Source organism: Protopterus annectens, chromosome 2.part1 (genome assembly GCF_019279795.1).
Source record: "Protopterus annectens isolate FY-2018-M chromosome 2.part1, PAN1.0, whole genome shotgun sequence".
Classification (NCBI taxonomy): Eukaryota; Metazoa; Chordata; order Ceratodontiformes; family Protopteridae; genus Protopterus; species Protopterus annectens.
In genome coordinates, this window is record NC_056729.1 from 168,879,522 (window position 1) to 168,898,195 (window position 18,674).

Sequence of the window (18,674 nt, forward strand, 5' to 3'; positions counted from 1 at the left end):
TATCTATCCCTAACTCTTTCCACACCACCAGCCTTCCCAATCACCCATCACGCCTCCTACTCCTCCAATTTTTTTCAACCTAAAAGCAATTAACCCCACCCATGCTATGTCTCAAACTCCAACATATCTCCTCAGCCTATTACTCACTACACTAATTCCCACCCTCTCCTATCTTACATACCTCCCTACTCCTTCCATACTTTATCTTTACATTATACACCTAACTTCCAACACATTATACAACCCTCCTTCTCCTCTATAACCCATGAGCTCTGCTCTTGTAACACACTCCTCTTCTTTAAACATAAAGTGTTAGCCAACCTACCCTGTCCTTTTCTCCCCCTCCTTTCACATCTGTTCAAACACTCCCTATATTACCATCCAAACTCACCCTCCATATCAAAATATATTAAACACATACTGTACAGAATCTCCCTCTATCTGGTGACATCCACCCCAACCCTGGCACCACCAATATTCCACCAAATTCCTATCTCCATATATCACATCCTCCCACCTCTAAGACCATTGGTTTTACTACAATCAATGCCTAAAGCCTAAGAAATAAAATTCCCAACCTCCATGCCTGGTTGTCCCATAACCAGCCAAACATAGTCGCCATCACAGAGACCTGGCTTAAACCAAACACAAAAGACAATGAAATTCTCTGACAAAGTTACCAAATGTTACACTCCAATAGATCCAGCAAAAAAGGTGGTGGCGTAGCTATACTCTACTCCTCTTCCTATACAGTTACACCTTACACCAATCCCACTTCTAGTTTTGCCAATTCTGAATTATCTATAGCCCTCTTAAAACTTAAAAAACTTAAATCCGTATGCTTAGCCACCCTCTACATCCTTCCAGGCAACAACATCCCAATACTTGAAGATATACTCTCCTGGTTTTCCACTAACATCATAAACAAAACATTTATACTAGGCAACGTAAACATCAACTGGGCCGCTATTAACTTTGAATCCCCTTCTCTAAACATCAACCTCTTTAATTACACCCAGTTAATAAACTCTCCTACCAGCCCAAATGAAGATGGAACCACTGGCTCCATCATTGACTGGATCTTAATATATCATCCCAACCTTATCTCAAATACTGGAATACTTCCTGACTCTCTCAGTGAAAACCTACCTGCATTTGCTGACTGGCACTCCTCTTTTCTTCAAAAACAACACTACTGTGTACTAACTTGAAACCTCTCCAAATTTAACCCACAAATATTCATAGACTGCCTAAAAGTAACAGGTTGGTCAGCCCTAAAAACTTTGCCACTTGATAATGCCATTGATTACTTTAATGAAACCTTCCTGAACCTACTCCCCTAAGGACTAAAACAGTCAAAGCCTCAATCTCCCCTTGGTTGTCAATGGAAACATAACAAGCCATGCACCTAAGAAATAAAAGGTGAAAACAATACCAAAAAATAAACCACCTAATGTCCTAACAGAAGTTAAACAACTCTGTAACACTGTAAAAAAGCTGATAATTAGAAATCACAAAACATACTACACCAAGCTTCAATTTGCACTCATCCAACCCTAGAAAATTCTGGAACTCTATCTCATCCTTCCTCCATTCTGGCAGCAAGAACAACCCATTCCCAAACCCAAACTATACTGCTCAAGAAACAGCCTCTCTGTTTAACACCTTTTTTATAGAATCCATAGCTAAATGTACTGCCAGCTTCTCCCACTATTCTCCACCCCTCCCCCTGTACCTCTCCCGCCAACCCAAATGCTCATACCTCTCTTTTCAACATCTCTCATGTTTCTACAAACAAAATAAAAAAAAACTCCTTCTTCAACTTAAGCCATGCTCCTGGCCCCAGATAACTTACCCACATCCTTCCTTAAAATATCTGCTGACACCGTTGACTTCCCTATTTCTATCATAATAAATAGGTCCATCCAAGAATCATACATCCCCTCACTCTGGAGACATGCTTTCATTATTTCGCTCCATAAAGAGGGTAAATACACTGACACTTCTAATTTTTCACCTATAGCCATTTTTTCTCCATTATCAAAAATCATGGAGAAATGTATTCAATCTCAAATGATGTCATATCTGACTCATAATAACCTCCTAACCCCTACACAGTACGGATTCCATCCCTGCCATAGTACCATCACTGCCCTCCTCTCCTTCCTTGACTCTATCAACCATGCATACGACTTTGGCAAGATCATATCTACCCTGTTCCTAGACTTCTCCAAAGCTTTTGATACTGTATCCCACCCTATAGTCCTACCTTAACTCTCCTCTCTCAACCTCTCCCTTCCCACCATAGATTGGTTCACTAGTTACCTCTCTGAAAGCAAACAAGCTGTTAAATGGAAAACCCCAATCTCTTCCTTTCTACACACCCCTACCAGTGTACCCCAGGGTTCAGTCCTTGGCCCCCTACTCTTTAACATTTTCATTAATAACTTTCACCAGTCTATCTCTGATACCACTCTAATCCAATATGCAGATGATTCAACAATCATTTGTTCATCAGACACCCCTCTAATCTTCTTCACAAAACTCAATCACCTTTCTCCAGTACTGAATCATAGATGCACAGTAACCACCTCACCTAAATGCCACCAAAACAAAGCTAATGATCTTCTCTCCATCCAAAAACACCATTGTTGACAAAAACTCCTTTAAAATAACAAGCTAGAATAACATCCCCATAGAAATCGTACCACATACTAAACTGCTAGGTGTCATAATTGATGAAAATATAAAATTTGACACCCATATCCAAGCTAACATCAAAAAACCCACTAAAAACTAGGTCTCCTGTACAGGCACAATTGCTACCTTACCCCCTCCACCAGACAAACCCTAGCCTCCACTTACCTTCTCCCCTCTCTTATGTATGGCATTCCCCTGTTCACTAATCTTCAGCTTGGCTTACAGGCCAAACTGGAAACTTGTGACAAAAAAATCTACAAATTCGCCACTAACTCTAGAAACTCTTCCCATCACTGTCTCACCCTCCACTTTCACCAATGGCTTGAACTTCCTAACTACCTCAGTTTCCTCAAACTTACCACTGCCCATCATCCCATTCAAACCATCTAGTTGTCCTTCTCTCTCCACCTCCTTAACCCCCTATATTCCCAACTGCTCACTTAGATCAGAAAGCTATAATCTTCAAAAACTCTATAGACTTCTTTGACTCTCCCGGTCACTTGCTACTATCCTGATCCTTAACTAAACTCTGGAACTCACTTCCTGGCTCCCTTCAAAATATTTAAAGCCACACAAATTTCAAATCACTCCTCTAATCTTACCTATTCTTAAAGTGGGAATGCTCCTGTTCCTTTCCCTTAAATACCTTCACCCAACCTCTATCCTTTTACTACAGTGCTCAGCTATTCCTGCATCTCTTTCTTCTTTCACTCTCTTTCACTCTCTTTCACTCTGAAACTCCTCTTTGAACCTACTCCAATTCTCCACTAAGAATCAACCTTTTTTTCCTCCATCTTTTTAAAATTCTAATTCTCTAAAAAAATGCAGACTATACAACTGTAAGATTTCTTTGTACATAATTTTATATTGTGTATCGACTTTGTAAATATTTCCTAGACTGTATAATTTACATGTTTTTTTTCTTCTTTTACAAATAACTTCATATTGTTTGTATGATACCAAAGATTTCATATTTTTTTCCGTAATAATTGTCAATGTCTGTGGAGCTTTTCTCCATGGGCCTCCACTGAAAATGGGCTCTACTAGGCCCAGTGGGCTACCCTGGTCATCTAACTGAAATAAAATAAAATAATAAAATAAATAGTTAGTGCTTGCATCCCATACATCTCATTGGCACAGGTACCACCCTTATTCACTCTTACATACCCATGTGCGCACATGCGCGCACACACACACACACACACACCTCTTGCATGCCTCTCAGTTGACATAGCATCCCTGATGTATCGTCTTATTTTCCCCTGCCTCTTGTACATCACAAAGGATTACAGTCAGTTAGAGATGCCAGACGTTAGAATTTCATTCATTTTCCTGTTTGTGCAGTGCATGATCTATTGCTCTATTAACATTTTATGTGAGTCCAAGTAATATGTCAAAATTCTGCTTGGTATAATCTACTGTTATGCCCAGCTTTGTCACAAAGTCCCTGCCAGCACTGACACAGCCCGATTCATCTTAGCTGTCCATGATTTTACAGACTACTCCTACTGTTGTCTCTCATATGTGCCCTGTCCCTTGTAATTCATGGCTCATTGTAATTAGTGAATGTTGCCAAGAATTAGAGTTTTACAGCTCTTTTTATGAAAATAGCACCCTTTGACACTCACCTGTTGGTTAGCATACAGGGTTAAGGTTTTGGCTTGCTGTGTTAAGGGTGCAGAGCTTGATTCATACCTTAATGCCCCCACCCATTTTTTTAAACGTATGTAATATGTCAGGACTATACCTTGTGTATAGTTAAAACACAGAGAGCTTAATCTCTGCTCAAGGTGTGTATGTCCATGCTGAGGGTATAGGGTTTGAGTATGAAACACAAACAGACACACACACACACACACACACACACACACACACACACACACACACACACACACACCATCATCCCTGTACCTGTCCCTCTTCTCCCATGGCTCTCCCATCCCATCTGTGTCTAGTGCATCCCCCCACACCTATCCACATTGCACTGTTGATGCTATTCTGGCACTTTAAAGAGTTATTCCTCATACCTCCATGGTTTCCCCATAAGTGTGTGTCATTATGGCCATTATCCCTGGTGTCCAGTGGTTCCCCACCTCTGATTCATGTAGTACTGTTTATGCCATTACTGCACTTTAGAGTGTGTCCAGTGGCTCCCACCATCCCTCACCAGATTTATATTCAGTGATTGAACATGGCCTTTTGACCATGTTCACTACCATGATATGGTGGAGATGGCCATGCTAAGCTACACAGCCATACTGTTTCTTGAATAGCTTGGCTGTGTAGATGGCTTTCTGACAGTGGTTCTGGTTAAAAACATATTATAATGAGTCATTAGGCTATGCCTCTTGCCCTAGAATCCCTTATTAGCATTCAGCACATCCATGAGACCAACCCTTCATGGTACTGCACATCTTTGTGTTGAAGGACAGTACAGCACCATGCAGGCATGCTTGCTGAATAGCAGAAAAGTTCCAAGCTATGTACATGGCTATGTGCATGTTGTAGTACCATTAGGAATGCAGCCCAGAGTCTCTGTGCCAGTCAAGAGATAAAGGGATATGATTAACATATAAAGTATTATAATAAAGACTGTGTGTTGAACCACTTCTTTGCAAGTGATAGGTCCCCCTCTATGACCCAGGAACCCATACCATGTATTTAAACTTATTGGAAACACTCACCATCCAAACTAATACCATATTCATGGGTAACTTTAATTACCCCACTAATAATTGGAAATCCTATATGACACCAAATGTACAGGCACAGAGATTCCTGGATTTTGTAAACGCAAACTCCCTGGACTAGATTGTCAGTACACCAACCAGGGGTGCAACCATACTGGATCTGGTCTTCACTAATATGGAAGAGTGCTGCATGCCCCCTAGTGCAATGTCTTCCCTGGTAAGGTCAGACCACAAAAGGGTCTCCTTTGAAGTAAAAACAAAATTTGGACCCCCAGCTAAACCTGAAATATTCAGAAACTACTGTAAGGCTAACTTCCTGCTATTACGTTATAACCTGGCAAAATGTCAATCCCCCATAAACCATGAGAACATGGCTGCCGATGCAGAACTGTTCACAGAAACCCTATACAAGCATGTTAATAGCTGCACAGAAGCAGCTGTACCCACCAGGAAGAAGTACAGAACTAACTCAAAACCAAGCCACCCTTGTAGAGTCACCAAATCAGTAGGCTGAATAACAGAAGGAAGAAAATCATAGCAACAAGTAGGAGGTGCGGCGCCCAGCAAGATAAAATCACTCTCAAACTAAACAAACAACTCAGAGGACAAATATATTCTACCAAAGCCAGATTTGAGGTAAATTTGGCCTCCCAGGCCAAGGACAACCACAAGGCATTTTTTAGCTATGCCCACAATCTCAAAGGCAATACACAATTGTGTGCCCAGCTCATTGTAAATGCAGCCACCTATACTGAGCCAGATAATATAGCAAACCTAATGGCTGATAAATTGAGCTCCAACTTTACCCCCTCTCCCCTTCAACCTTCCCTATGGAAATCCCATCAAATATAACCCCCCACCCCCGCCCCCGTTATCACCAGGAAACATGTCCTTAATGCACTCTCTAAGGTCAAAAATACTACACCAATGGGCTCAGATAATATCCCAAGATGCTTTTAAAATAACATGAAACCTGACCTACAAGGCCTTCTGGAATTGTTGTTTAAATGTAGCCGCCAAACATGCTTTGTGCATCCCAAATGTAGAACAGAAACAGTCATCCCTCTGTACAAAGGTGGGCCATCTAAAGACCCTGGAAACTACAGATCCATATGCCTCATTAGTCATGTATGCAAAGTCATGGCAAGAATTATCATGAAAATGATCAATAATAATATAGTAAATTTCCAGGCACTGAACCCACCCCAGTCTGGTTTCATCAAGGGCAGGTCATGCCTACTCAACCTGATGGACTTCTTTGAAAAGGTCACCAAATCAATAGATGAGAGAAAAATGGTTCACATGTCCTACCTTGACCTGGCCAAGGCATTTGACACAATACCCTATTCGGGCATTGTTGACAAACTTATGAGGTTAGGTACAAAGCTCTTTATCACCCGGTAGATAGCCACCTGGCTCACAGACAGGACCCAGGAAGTTAAAATTGGGGTGTCCACCTCTACAAAAAGGCCAGTCACAAGTGGAGTCCCTCAGGGATCAGTCCTTGAAACTCTCCTTTTTGGCATTTACTTCTCTGAAGTCAAGGCCAATGTCAATGGTCTCTAGCTGACTAAATCTGCATATGATTGCAAATTAGGAGCTGTCATTGAATCCCACACTGACACAAATGTTCTCCAGGAAGGGCTGACACAGACAAACAACTGGTGTCAGAACCATGGACTAAAACTGAATGCCAGGAAAGGCATAATAGTATCCTTTGAGAGGTCATCCACCCCTGGTAACTATCATATTAACAACACACCCCTTAAAGATGTCTCAGTAGTCAGGGACTTTGGGACACACACATAGACAACAAGCTAGCCTTTGACCATCATGTGTCTACAGTGGTGAGGAAATCATTCTATGTTGCACAACTTAAAAACAAAGGTGTGGCATCTAAGTCCAATGAAGTCATTGTTCCACTGTATTTGGCATTCATCAGGCCTATCATTGAGTACAATGCCTCCTTTGGTATGTACCTAACCAGGCATATCCAACAACTGGAACATCTGCAGAGGCTCCTCACTAAAAGAATACAGGGCATAAGCAAAATATCTTCTGCAGGTCATCTCAAGGCCCTATCCCTGTATTCTGTCTCCTACAGGCTGTTGAGGGGAGATCTGTGCCTGGCTTAGAGGGCATTGTCAGTCCCCACTCTGATGGACCTTCTGCATAGCTACAAAACAAACAGCACAAGAATAACCCATTCTAAAGATTTAAACCTTGCCTGTAATTTAGACAGGATCTGCTGAAGAGACAAGTCTATCCCAGAGACTACCCCATCTCTGTAACAGCCCCCAATCCATGTGAAACAGAGTTTCACCCTAACCCAATTCAAGTCCAACTTGACAATTGGATGGGGAACAGAAAATTCACCCCTGGTTTGGCACCTATGTCTCTAATGGACACAGGCAACTTCTAAATGGTTCATCTCCAAGGCTGTAGCTTGTAAATGTTTCATCTCCCAAACCCCTGCTTGCAATTATCAAGGGTACCAGAACTTGTCAGATATTTGGGATGCATGGCTAGATTTAAAAAGGTCATTGTGGTCATTAGCCTATAAACACCTATGGACTTATTACTTAATATTGTTCTCTAAAGCCAGACATACTACAGGTAAATGAAAGACTGAGTGTGTTATCTTAATAAGAAACATCAAAAGGTTTTGCATGTATTGGCCTCAGTGGATAAGAACAAAGGTTATAAGGTAAAGAGTTCCTGATACGTTTCCAGCAGCAAATTTGCCACCAGGTTTATCAGAGATAATAATTTTCTATTTTTTCAGGAAAATACCAGAAAATACTAAATGTAGATTATCTGAGTAATAGAAGAACACACAATTTTCATAGAATCTGACATTTTAAAGATCTCATATGTGCAATACCACTATTTCATCATGACTTGCATTCTTGTTTTTACTTCTTGTAATATTGCCAGTTTGTGTTCTTGAAAGTTCTGGGCAGTCACATGCATTCACTGAGATAAGAAGGGAAGAATCTCCTTATTGAGAGTCATTCTTACTCTCCTACCAGTACTAGGGGGATGTGGCTGAGTTTCTTGGTGGTCTTTTTCCATGTACTCTTAGTAAGAAACTATGAACCTATTATTGCAGATATATAGATTCTCTAAAACATTATAATAAAATCATGGTAATGACTGGTAATTGCACTCAAAAACTAGTAATTTATTGATTTTCTGTCATGGAAATAAAGTTTCACTTTTCTATGAACCATATCAGTGCCTTTGACTAGCTTTTCAAGAGTGGAGATTGGTTAAGTTATCTATGGAGTGTAAAGGACTGGGAAAAAGAAACAGTCTAGAAGTGGAGACATGAGTATGATCTGCAAAAAGCACTTCGCACAATAAAGGAAGGCATTTTTTTAGGGATCAACACAATTTAATGTTGGTTGATTTTTACATTCTCACTCAAATATGATGGGATATAACATTGTGGAGCCCAAAGCTTCAAGGAGATAATTATCCTGAGGTAGTGTTTTCATTGAGGGCAGTTGTAGGAGTTTGCAGTGCTAGTAGTAAAGAGAGAAGTTTGTTTTTTATAAGAAACGCTGAAGACAGGATTAGCTTGATCTCAACTTTAGTTAATCTGTAGATAAGATGAGATGCATTCAGTTAAGGACAGCACAACATAATGTAAAAGTATCTACATATAGGATGAACCTTTAAGGACATGGTGGGAATGCTTGTTGTTAAAGATGGCAAAAAGAAGACCAAGAACAGATCCCTGAGATACATTAAGGAAAACTGAGAGAAAACGAGCTATTGAATCAGCATATATCACAAGCTGAGATACATAATTGGAGAAGCACTGGACAGATTGTTTAAAGAGGCCATCTGGCAAGACAAGGCATATGAATAATAACCAGTCACTCACTTGTTTCTAATCTAATCAATGGATAGAAGGATTACAGTTTTTTCTGTACCATGACCTGGCCTAACACCATTCTGGGAGATGAAAAGGATGCCATACTCAGACGCTGTAATAGCTGAGGATGCACACATTATTCAAGAATTTTTTATGCTCACTGTGAGTGTATTGGGTGAGAAATTACTGTAAGTGCATGAGTATCTGACTTTAAAAATGCAGGTAACTGTATCCTTCTTTCCAAAGAAATGAAATCTAAAAAGTCTAAAGAATATTTGACCAAAATGATGGCAAGATCAGCACTGACAAACTCTGTCATCTTTAGATCTTCAGGAAGAAATGGCAACAGGTTGAGCAGATGGCTTAAGTTTCTTGAGTAGCTTCCAAAAGCTGATTGTGGAGACATGGGCAAAGAGAAGTCGAATGGTGATATTTGAAGAGGCCATAGGATTATCCATGAGGATGACAGAAGTGGTAAGAGAAGAGGCAGATATGATAAGGGACTGAGTGACCTATGTGGCTTCATCAAAAGGAGGGGCACACAGAGAGGAGTTAGATTGCCATGTCTTACTTGGGCAGTGAAGCTTGAAGAAAACACTATGGGTATGGAGAGACTGAACAGCAAGATGTTTGTTTCTACTTATTAGTAGCATAAATTTAACTTGGCTATATAGTAGTGCACTGTGTGTTCCAAGGATTCTTCTGGGTCATCAAGGTTTTATAGCCTATCATACTTAGTCAGTGAAAAAATATTTGTGACTCAGAGCAGAGCTGAAACTTTCTACATCTAATAGGAACAATCATGTTGAGAGGTGATATAAAAATACCATTGAAATGTTCAACGGCAGAATCCCAATCAAAGGTATATATATATATATATATATATATATATATATATATGTGTGTGTGTGTGTGTGTGTGTGTGAGACAAATCAAAATGCTGCCAGCCCAGCTAGCCAGTGCAATTTCCTTTAAGAACACACACAGACCACAGTCATTCTGGATCTGGTTTCTGCCTCTTTCTCAGATCCCCAGTCAGCCTCCTCACTAGCACAGCTATAGGGTTGAGATCTCAGCTGAGTGGTCAATCCAAAACCTCCAGCACCCTCTCTGTCCAACCAGTGCTTTGTGTCCCTGCCCAAGTAGCTGATGCACACACACTTTGAGATTTGATCTATAAACAAACACGCACACATACGTGGGAAAGGCTGGCACAGGTTTACTAGCTATGCCCCCTTCTGCCCAGACTATATGGTAGTTATTACTGCCACCAACCACTCTTATCAGATAATCTACGCCCTTAAGAAAGGGTGTCCAATCCTACTGTGTAATGTTACTCTTAATCCAAATGGTAGTTTTGACCCAGCGCCAGACTATTAGGAGTGGCCTGTACAGTGTCACCAAATACATATGCAAGTCCTCTAACAGCTTAAATATGTCTCACAAAAATCAAAGATAGGTTTAAATATATTTAATAATAAATAATAAACAAGCAAGACAACACTCAATAAATCAACACAGTTACTTCAGAGTTCAAAATCACAGGAAATATTTTATAACAACATTGCAGGACAGTCTCAAATAAATACAGAAAACATCTAAACTAATCTTTACTATATTCCTAACTATATCTAAATGAAATTACTGTACCCTACTTACTACTAGTAAGGCAAATGCAGATGATGATGAGTGGATGTTTCCACGTCATAGACAAAATACAAAATCCCCGGTGTCGCTCTGAGAGAGTTATTAAATTAATATCCAATATTACTGCTGGGCGAGCTTGGATGACATCACTTTTGTCACCAGTATTCAGTTCCCAGGCTAACCCCTCCAACATTTAACATCTCTGTGTGAAAAAATACATATCTTTCAGATGTCTGTAGTTGCCAGAAGACATAAAACAATAAAACACTTACAAAACAATGCAGTAGGCACCCTAGTTCTAGACATCCTGTCTCCTTGCTGAATTGAAACTAACTTTTATAACACAATCGTAAAACAATTTAATTTCAACTTTTTTTTTTTGAAGTTTTGCAAGTTAACTCTTTGTTCCAGTTTCTACTTTTAAAACATACATTTGCACAGGTATATAGTTTACATACATTTCTGTTCTATCCCAGTAGGGTACACTGTGGACACATCCTTAAAGCTCAGTACTGTACAAACCCTGTTCAACACACACTTCTGTACCAGTAGTTTAATATATATACATAACATATAGTTCTCTTACATTTGTAAGACAAGCATATGAATCATGTTGATATTCACAAATGCGCAAATGACAGATTATTATTTATTTATTTTTATTTTATTTTTATTTTATTTTACATTTGTTGACCGGGCTAGTCTAGCTGGATACATGTCCATTTTCAGTAGAGGCCCGGGGAGATAAGCTCCACTTATAAACTTTACTGATGCTAAGTATAAAAACAGTTAAGAAATAAATTCTAATATAAAAAAAAAAAGTAATAAACAAGTGGTATAAAAAAGAAAGAAGTAATGGAGATAAGCTCCACTTAGAAACTTTACTGATGCTAAGTATAAAAACTGTTAAGAACTAAATTCTAATATAAAAAATAATAATAATTAAGTGGTATAAAAAGTAAGGGAGTAAAGAAATCATAGTAGAACAAGATAACAGGAAGTATCTCTTAAACATTTCATAGAGAGGGAAATGGAAATAGCTGAAAAGAAAGTGAATTAATATTGGGGTGAGTAGGTCAGATGAACATAAAAATAATGTTAGTCAGGGTTGGTACAGGGGCACAGCCATTGTGTTTTGAGGTAAAGCTTGAGTTTCTTTTTAAAGAGAGATTTAGAGGGAATAGATGAGAGTTCAGACAGAAGCAGGTTCCAATGTTTTCCAACAGTGTTTGAGAAAAGAGAGTCTCCGGCCTTGTTGTTTGATTTGACCGTGTCTATAAGAAGTTTGTGTGCAGATCTAAGGGACTTTAGGTTGTGGTAAGGGTGAATCAGGCTTGATAGTATAGGGGTTTTATCAGGTTGATAAAGAATTTGATGGGCTATGGTAAGCTGGTTAGTTTTTAGTTGCTGTTGATATTCAAGCCAGACTAGTTGTTTTAGATTATTACAGTGGTGGGTTCTGTAAGGGTTTCCGGTGGCAAATCTGGCTATGTTGTGGTAGGAGTTTTCTAGTTTCGACAGATTTGTTTTGGATAATTTAGTAAAAATTGGGGAGGCATAGAGAAGGGGTGAGATAAGGTGGGTGAGGGCTATAGTTGTTCTAGATTCTGGAGTTAGGAAAGGTTTGATTCTGTAGAGAGAGCCTATTTTTTTGTTAATGCTTTTTAGTGTGTTGTTAATATGGGCATTGAAGTTGAGGTTGTTGTCTATGGTAATGCTTAGTAGTTTGGTAGTTGACTCTTGAGATATAGGTGTGCCATTTGCTGATGTTATGGTGAAATCAATGAGGGGAGATTTGCTAAATGGTGTAAAAAGGAGCAGCTTGGTTTTTTTAGGGTTGAGTAGTAGACAATGTTGGGAAAACCAGTGTTCTACAGAGTTAAATATGTGTTGTGTGAGGGAGTGAAGGTATGATACAGTTGTGGCGGAGCAGACAAGTATTGAATCGTCTGCGTACTGTATGCATGTGGCTTGGGGAGCCACATGGTGTAGGTCATTGATAAATAAGGAAAATAGCAGGGGACCTAGTATAGACCCTTGTGGGACTCCAATGCTGACAGGCAGTTGGGAGGATAGAGTGGAGTTCCAGAGTACTGCTTGATGTCTGTTATGTAAGTAGGACTTAAACCAGTTAAGAGATTGGGTATCAAGTGAAGTGGAATGGAGAATGTGAATGAGTATTTGGTGGTTGACCATGTCAAAGGCTTTGGATAGATCTAAGAAAATTGCTGAGGAGAGGGTGTTATTGTTGCGATTTTTGTTGATTGTATCTGTAAAGGAGAGGAGGGCAGTGGTTGTACTATGGGATGGTCTGAAACCATGCTGGGTGTTAGAGAGTAGGTTATTCTGGAGAAGGTGGTGAAGCAGTTGCTTGTGTATACACCTTTCCATGATCTTAGATAAGGGTGAAAGAAGGGCTATGGGGCGGTAGTTAGATATTTCAGTAGAATTTCCCCCCTTATGGAGTGGGATAATGTTGGAGATTTTCCAGAGTTTAGGGACATATCCTTCAGTGATGGTTCTGTTGATCAGAATAGAGATAGGTAAGGCTATTGCTTTGGCTGCTAATTGCAAGTATTCTGCGGGTAATAGGTCGGCAGAGGGAGTACATGGTTTGAGTTTTTTTAGAAGGGAGAGAATATAAGTAGTTGAGACTGGTTGGAAGTGAAAAGTAGGGGGTGGGTTTGTTATGCTCATTGACATGTTTGCATTTTTGATGGGAAGTTGACTTGCTAAGGTTTGTATAGTTTCTGTGAAGAATGAATTAAAGGAATTTGCTGTTTGTTTGGGGTTATTTATGTCAGAGCCTTGTGGGTTGGGTGTGACAGGTTTACATGGCTGTAGTAATTGATTAATGGTTGCCCAGAATTTTTGGGTGTTTTTTTGGGGAGAATGTTGTGGTTTCAGGTAAAATTTTTTTTTATCGTTCATTATTCGTTTTTTGGTCTCATTTCTTAGTTGCTTAAAGGTTTGGAAGTCTGTGGTGTTTTTAGTTAATTATTTGCAAAACTCCAGAAAGCTGGGCTGGCAGTATTTCCTTCTGTTATATTTCTATAAAAATCATATTAATATTCACAAATGACACTGAATTATTTACAAAATTCCAGCTAGCTGGGCTGGCAGCATTTTGGTTTGTCACTATATATATATATATATATATATATATATATATATATATATATATATATATATATATATATATATATATATATATATATATATATATATATATATATATATATATATATATATATATATATATATATACATGTTTACATATATAGATATAAAACAGCATGACGACTGCTTAAGGTTCAAGACAAAAAGAGAGTGGTTGAAACAGTATTTCTAGACATGCTACAGCAATTTAGGTTCTGGATTTTACACTATAACAAATGGACAAGAACTGCAAGTTTGTCAATGAAAGCATCTGCTTTCACACCTAATGAAAAAAATATGGGAACAGAGGAAAGACTACAGTCAATGATATTTTATTTATTAGACACTCTCTGTTCTGGCAGCAGATATGTTAAGTTGAGTAAGGCAATAAAGAGTAAAGAATACATATAAATATCAATAACAGACCTGCAGGGCTCCCTTTTGAACTGCCAAGACTTGCAAAGCTAAATCCAGAAATGCCAAAAAAGGCAAAAATTGAAAAACAAATATCAAATATTACTTTTCTCCTTTAAACTTGTTTTTTGCAATATGGGGGAAACACCCCTATATCTCTCATTGTGGGGGGGGGGCAATCCCCCACCCCTGAAAGATATATACCAACTCCAAGGTAATCGTACCACAAAGAAAAGAAGATATTCCAGCACTTAGTATTGCAAGTTCCTACATTTCAAATGGTTACCCACCTGCAGTCTGTATTAAACTCCTCCATAACCACCAACCAGTATGGAAGCAGATTGATAGTAATAAAAATGGATCATCCATTGTATTTTTTATTGATTCAGGATGAACACAGGCATAACCAATTGACAAGCTTTAGATGCATTCATTTCTGACAAAATGAGGAGGAAATCCTGCTGAATAGTGGCAGGAAGCTGAAAAGGGAAAAGGATACAGGTCAAAGGGTGTGAACAGATGACAGCCATTCCTTCAACATCATTGTGTGTCCTCTCATGGCTATGTAGGTCAGATTAATAAGGAAAAAGCCAGCTTATGTTAAAGAGTTAAGTTATCACTTACAATATTGGCACTGATGTGTGCAAGTCTGACATCATAACATAAATTCCAAATGTGGTGACAATGATTAGTATTGTATTAACATGATGTGGCCCAGGACAACAGTAGCTTGTATATTACCACAGATTAGGATGAATTTTGTAAATGAACATTCTTTATGTAGTTTTATGACAATAAGTAGAAATGTGATTTTTTTTAGATTGAACAGAAACTGTGTCATTCTAGTTTGGCTAAAGGTCAGTAACATGACATCTGTGGATTAAATTATAAGACTGAGAGAAATTGATTAAAAGCGCACGTGAATATTTCAGCAATACAGAAATGATGTGGCAAACAATATCTATCAGGAGACAGTGTAGACATAGTGGTTGGAGAATAATGCATCTACAGGGAGAACAGTAAGAGGGATACACTGATACTGTGCATCATCAAATGGTGGTAAGAGATGATTGATTACAGCAGAGACATGAAGATAGGCTTGCTCCTGAAATAGGAGGGGCTTGTAAATAAATAACAGTAGCTTTAGTTTAAAGAGAGTGAGAGAGTAGTAGGGGTGGGTAGCAGGAAAGAACTGTCAGGGCCTCTGCACTCTGGTACAGAGGCATGCCCCAAGCATCTATAGCTACTAGGTCATGCTGAACATTTTGTATTTTTTTCTAATATCATTTTACTTGAGTTTGGATTCTCTGTTGCACGCAGATCTATCCCAATATGTTGCAGCTAGTCAATGTTCTTTCTGACCCCTTTATTGAACCTCAAGTATCTCTGTCCACAAGGAAAATGCAGGTTTGCTGGGTCATATAGTGAAAGTAAAATGATCTAATGGGTGCTTCATCCCTGTATCTCTCTTGGTTATGGAGGTAGTCTACCTACAATGTCAGTGTATGCCTTTAAGATATTTGTTACCTCTAGCCTGTGTCAGAGTTTAAATGGCTCAGCCCATAGTCCAGTATTCTGTATGTACTTCAAAGTGTGAAATACCTGTGGAAGAAAATGGCTGCATCCAGCCACTTTCCACCTCTTTATTTAGACCATCCTGGATATCACAAATGTTATGCCAAGTAGTTCCCAGCTTGAGACAGCTATTGGGTGGAGCAAGTACACAAGCTGGAACCTAATAAGAGTATCAGAGGAGGTCAGCAAGCATGCCATGCTGATAAATATATAATCTTTAGAAATGGAATGAGACTGGAGCATGAGCACATAATTGGCTCATTTTATATAGGCTAATAAAAGGATTTAGCATGGTAGCAGGGATACGACAGATAGAACAACTTTGGGTAGAAGGTGGCTTGGGGCAGGTGGACAGAATGAGCCACTGTTATAACTTTACATGAGGGTTACACAAAAATGGCAGAGAGCAAATCTGATCTGGTATTATCAAAGTTACAGATACTGTAAAAAAACGAGGTTTAGCAAATATTTTCCCAAATAGAATGAAATGAGGAAATGCTGGAGTCACTTGACAAAAACTCTCCTTCACAAAATTAAATCAGTTTAGCACCTCTGTCTTTTACCTTATCATCAGTTATCATTTCATCTCATTATGAAACTTTCTGTACCCTGACACATATGTCTGTCTAGTGTGAAGATATCATGATTTGACCAGATAATGTCCAAATCAAAATAATGCAATCAATTTATCACTCAAACTGACAATAAAGACAGTTTTTATTCAAGTATGTTCTTCAAAATTAATAAAAATTATTGAATTACAGTCCGAAATGTATTTTAAAATTTAAATGAATAGAGTAACAAAGTTCATAGCCAAACACCGTCATTACCAAACCAGTTCTCAGAAAATTACCCTCAAAGAATGTATCTAATTTCTTAAGTAAAGAAGCCTGGTTATCTCAAGGTCAGCTTTATGATTTCCAGAGATAAATCCATGACTGTGACACAGTTCCCCAGCTAACACAGTAGGACTGACTAGTGACCTGGTTGCTGGAAAGTGTTAAAAAGAGAGATGCTGACAGTAAGTCATTCCCTATAGTGAGGGAGGTAGATGGGAGGAGTTCACTGAAATGGTGGTGCCACCTGTAACAGAAGTGTGTGGCATGCAATGTTGGGGAATGTGACAGCTCTCAGGACTGTAAAGCCATGTTTTCATGGTAGCTTTGTCGACATTCATGCAGAAGCATTTGTGTACACCACATTCTGGAGGAAGGGTCTACATGCAGAAAACAAAACCTTCTACAGATAAAGGCCCATCGGACTCCCACTCCCAGCCTTGGCATTAAGGTGCAGATGCAAAAAAGTACACCACTGTGCCAGGAGAGGATGGCTCCCACTGGGATGATGTGGGGTACTATGTCCAGGCAGAAAAGGGGAATTAAATGAGTCACAGAGGCACGTGGGGATAGCTTGATGATCATAGAGGTATGGAAGAAAAGGATATAAAAATAGTAAATAATGCATTGCAGTGAGCTAAGAAAAGAACTCGAATATTAAGGACAACTTTCTACAATATTATATCTCATTCATAGCTACTTCCTTAATATTAACATTTAATATCCAGTCATCTTTGTATAGCTTCTGCATGATTTTCTTCCTTTGTTTTATAAACCAACATTCTTATGCAGTGGAGCCAAATGCAGCAAACAAAATCAGTGGGTGTTATACCCAAAATTACTATTTCATAACAATTTCAAGTATATTACAGGCTAGGTAAATCTCCAAATTCCAAGTATTAAAACACAAACTGAAAAGTATTTTGCTTAACACACTACATATTTTCATCATGGTGTACTATCCACTTCATAAAAAAAGCTTCTTATAATTACCTGATACATTGCAGTGGCAATAACCAGAAATACCCCCAAAAAGCCAACCACGCACACACGCACACACACACACACACACACACACACACAGTCTGATTTCAGGTCTGAATTCAGATACTTACCCTCAACAGACCTTGTCACATACTGGATGGACCATGCTACCTCACAGCAAATATAAATTCTTGAGTACACCAACTTCTGGTAAGTTGCCCATTAATTTTGGAATGAGAGCATCACAGAATGCAACATTGCATCCTATGCTCATTCCAGTAATTCACAAAATAAACAGCAAAACGAATCACAGGCAACTTGGTGTAAATCAAGGATGGAATACATAAGACATCACCTTCCTCCCAAAAAAATGCAGATGGTCAAGTAAAACACAGCAGTGCAACTAAAACATTACCATTTCATACAGCTAAAAGAAAGCAACTGATTCAGGCCTTTGAACTACTTTCCTTAAATAATTGAACACATTGTACTGCTCCAGACAATCCAGTGTTTGTATTGTCATCTAACTCCACTACTCTTGCAACAGATGCTATTATCTTAGCATCCACCCCCACACCAGCTGTGCCATGCAACTCAACACTGCCCCCATGAGGCAATATTGTTTTCCAAGACATTGTTAACACAAATAAACTATGGGTACCTGATGATAAGACAGGGTAGGCAAATAAACCTGGTAATGGAAAAGGTCCTAAGAGCTTGTTTGGTAAAGAAATCTAATCATGTGTGGCAGTGTAGTGTTGACTGACTTGTTGAATAATATATTCT

At 38.9% G+C, this 18,674-nt stretch overlaps 1 long non-coding RNA gene across 1 annotated transcript in view; it reads right to left on the reverse strand.

The window, feature by feature from the left end:
• LOC122793994 overlaps nt 1–18,297 on the reverse strand; it is a 139,686-nt gene extending 121,389 nt beyond the window's left edge. Inside the window, exon 1 of the long non-coding RNA XR_006363600.1 lies at nt 18,020–18,297. This is a non-coding gene — a long non-coding RNA (uncharacterized LOC122793994). The remainder of the gene's footprint in view (nt 1–18,019) is intronic.
• Between the last annotated feature and the right edge of the window lie 377 nt (nt 18,298–18,674).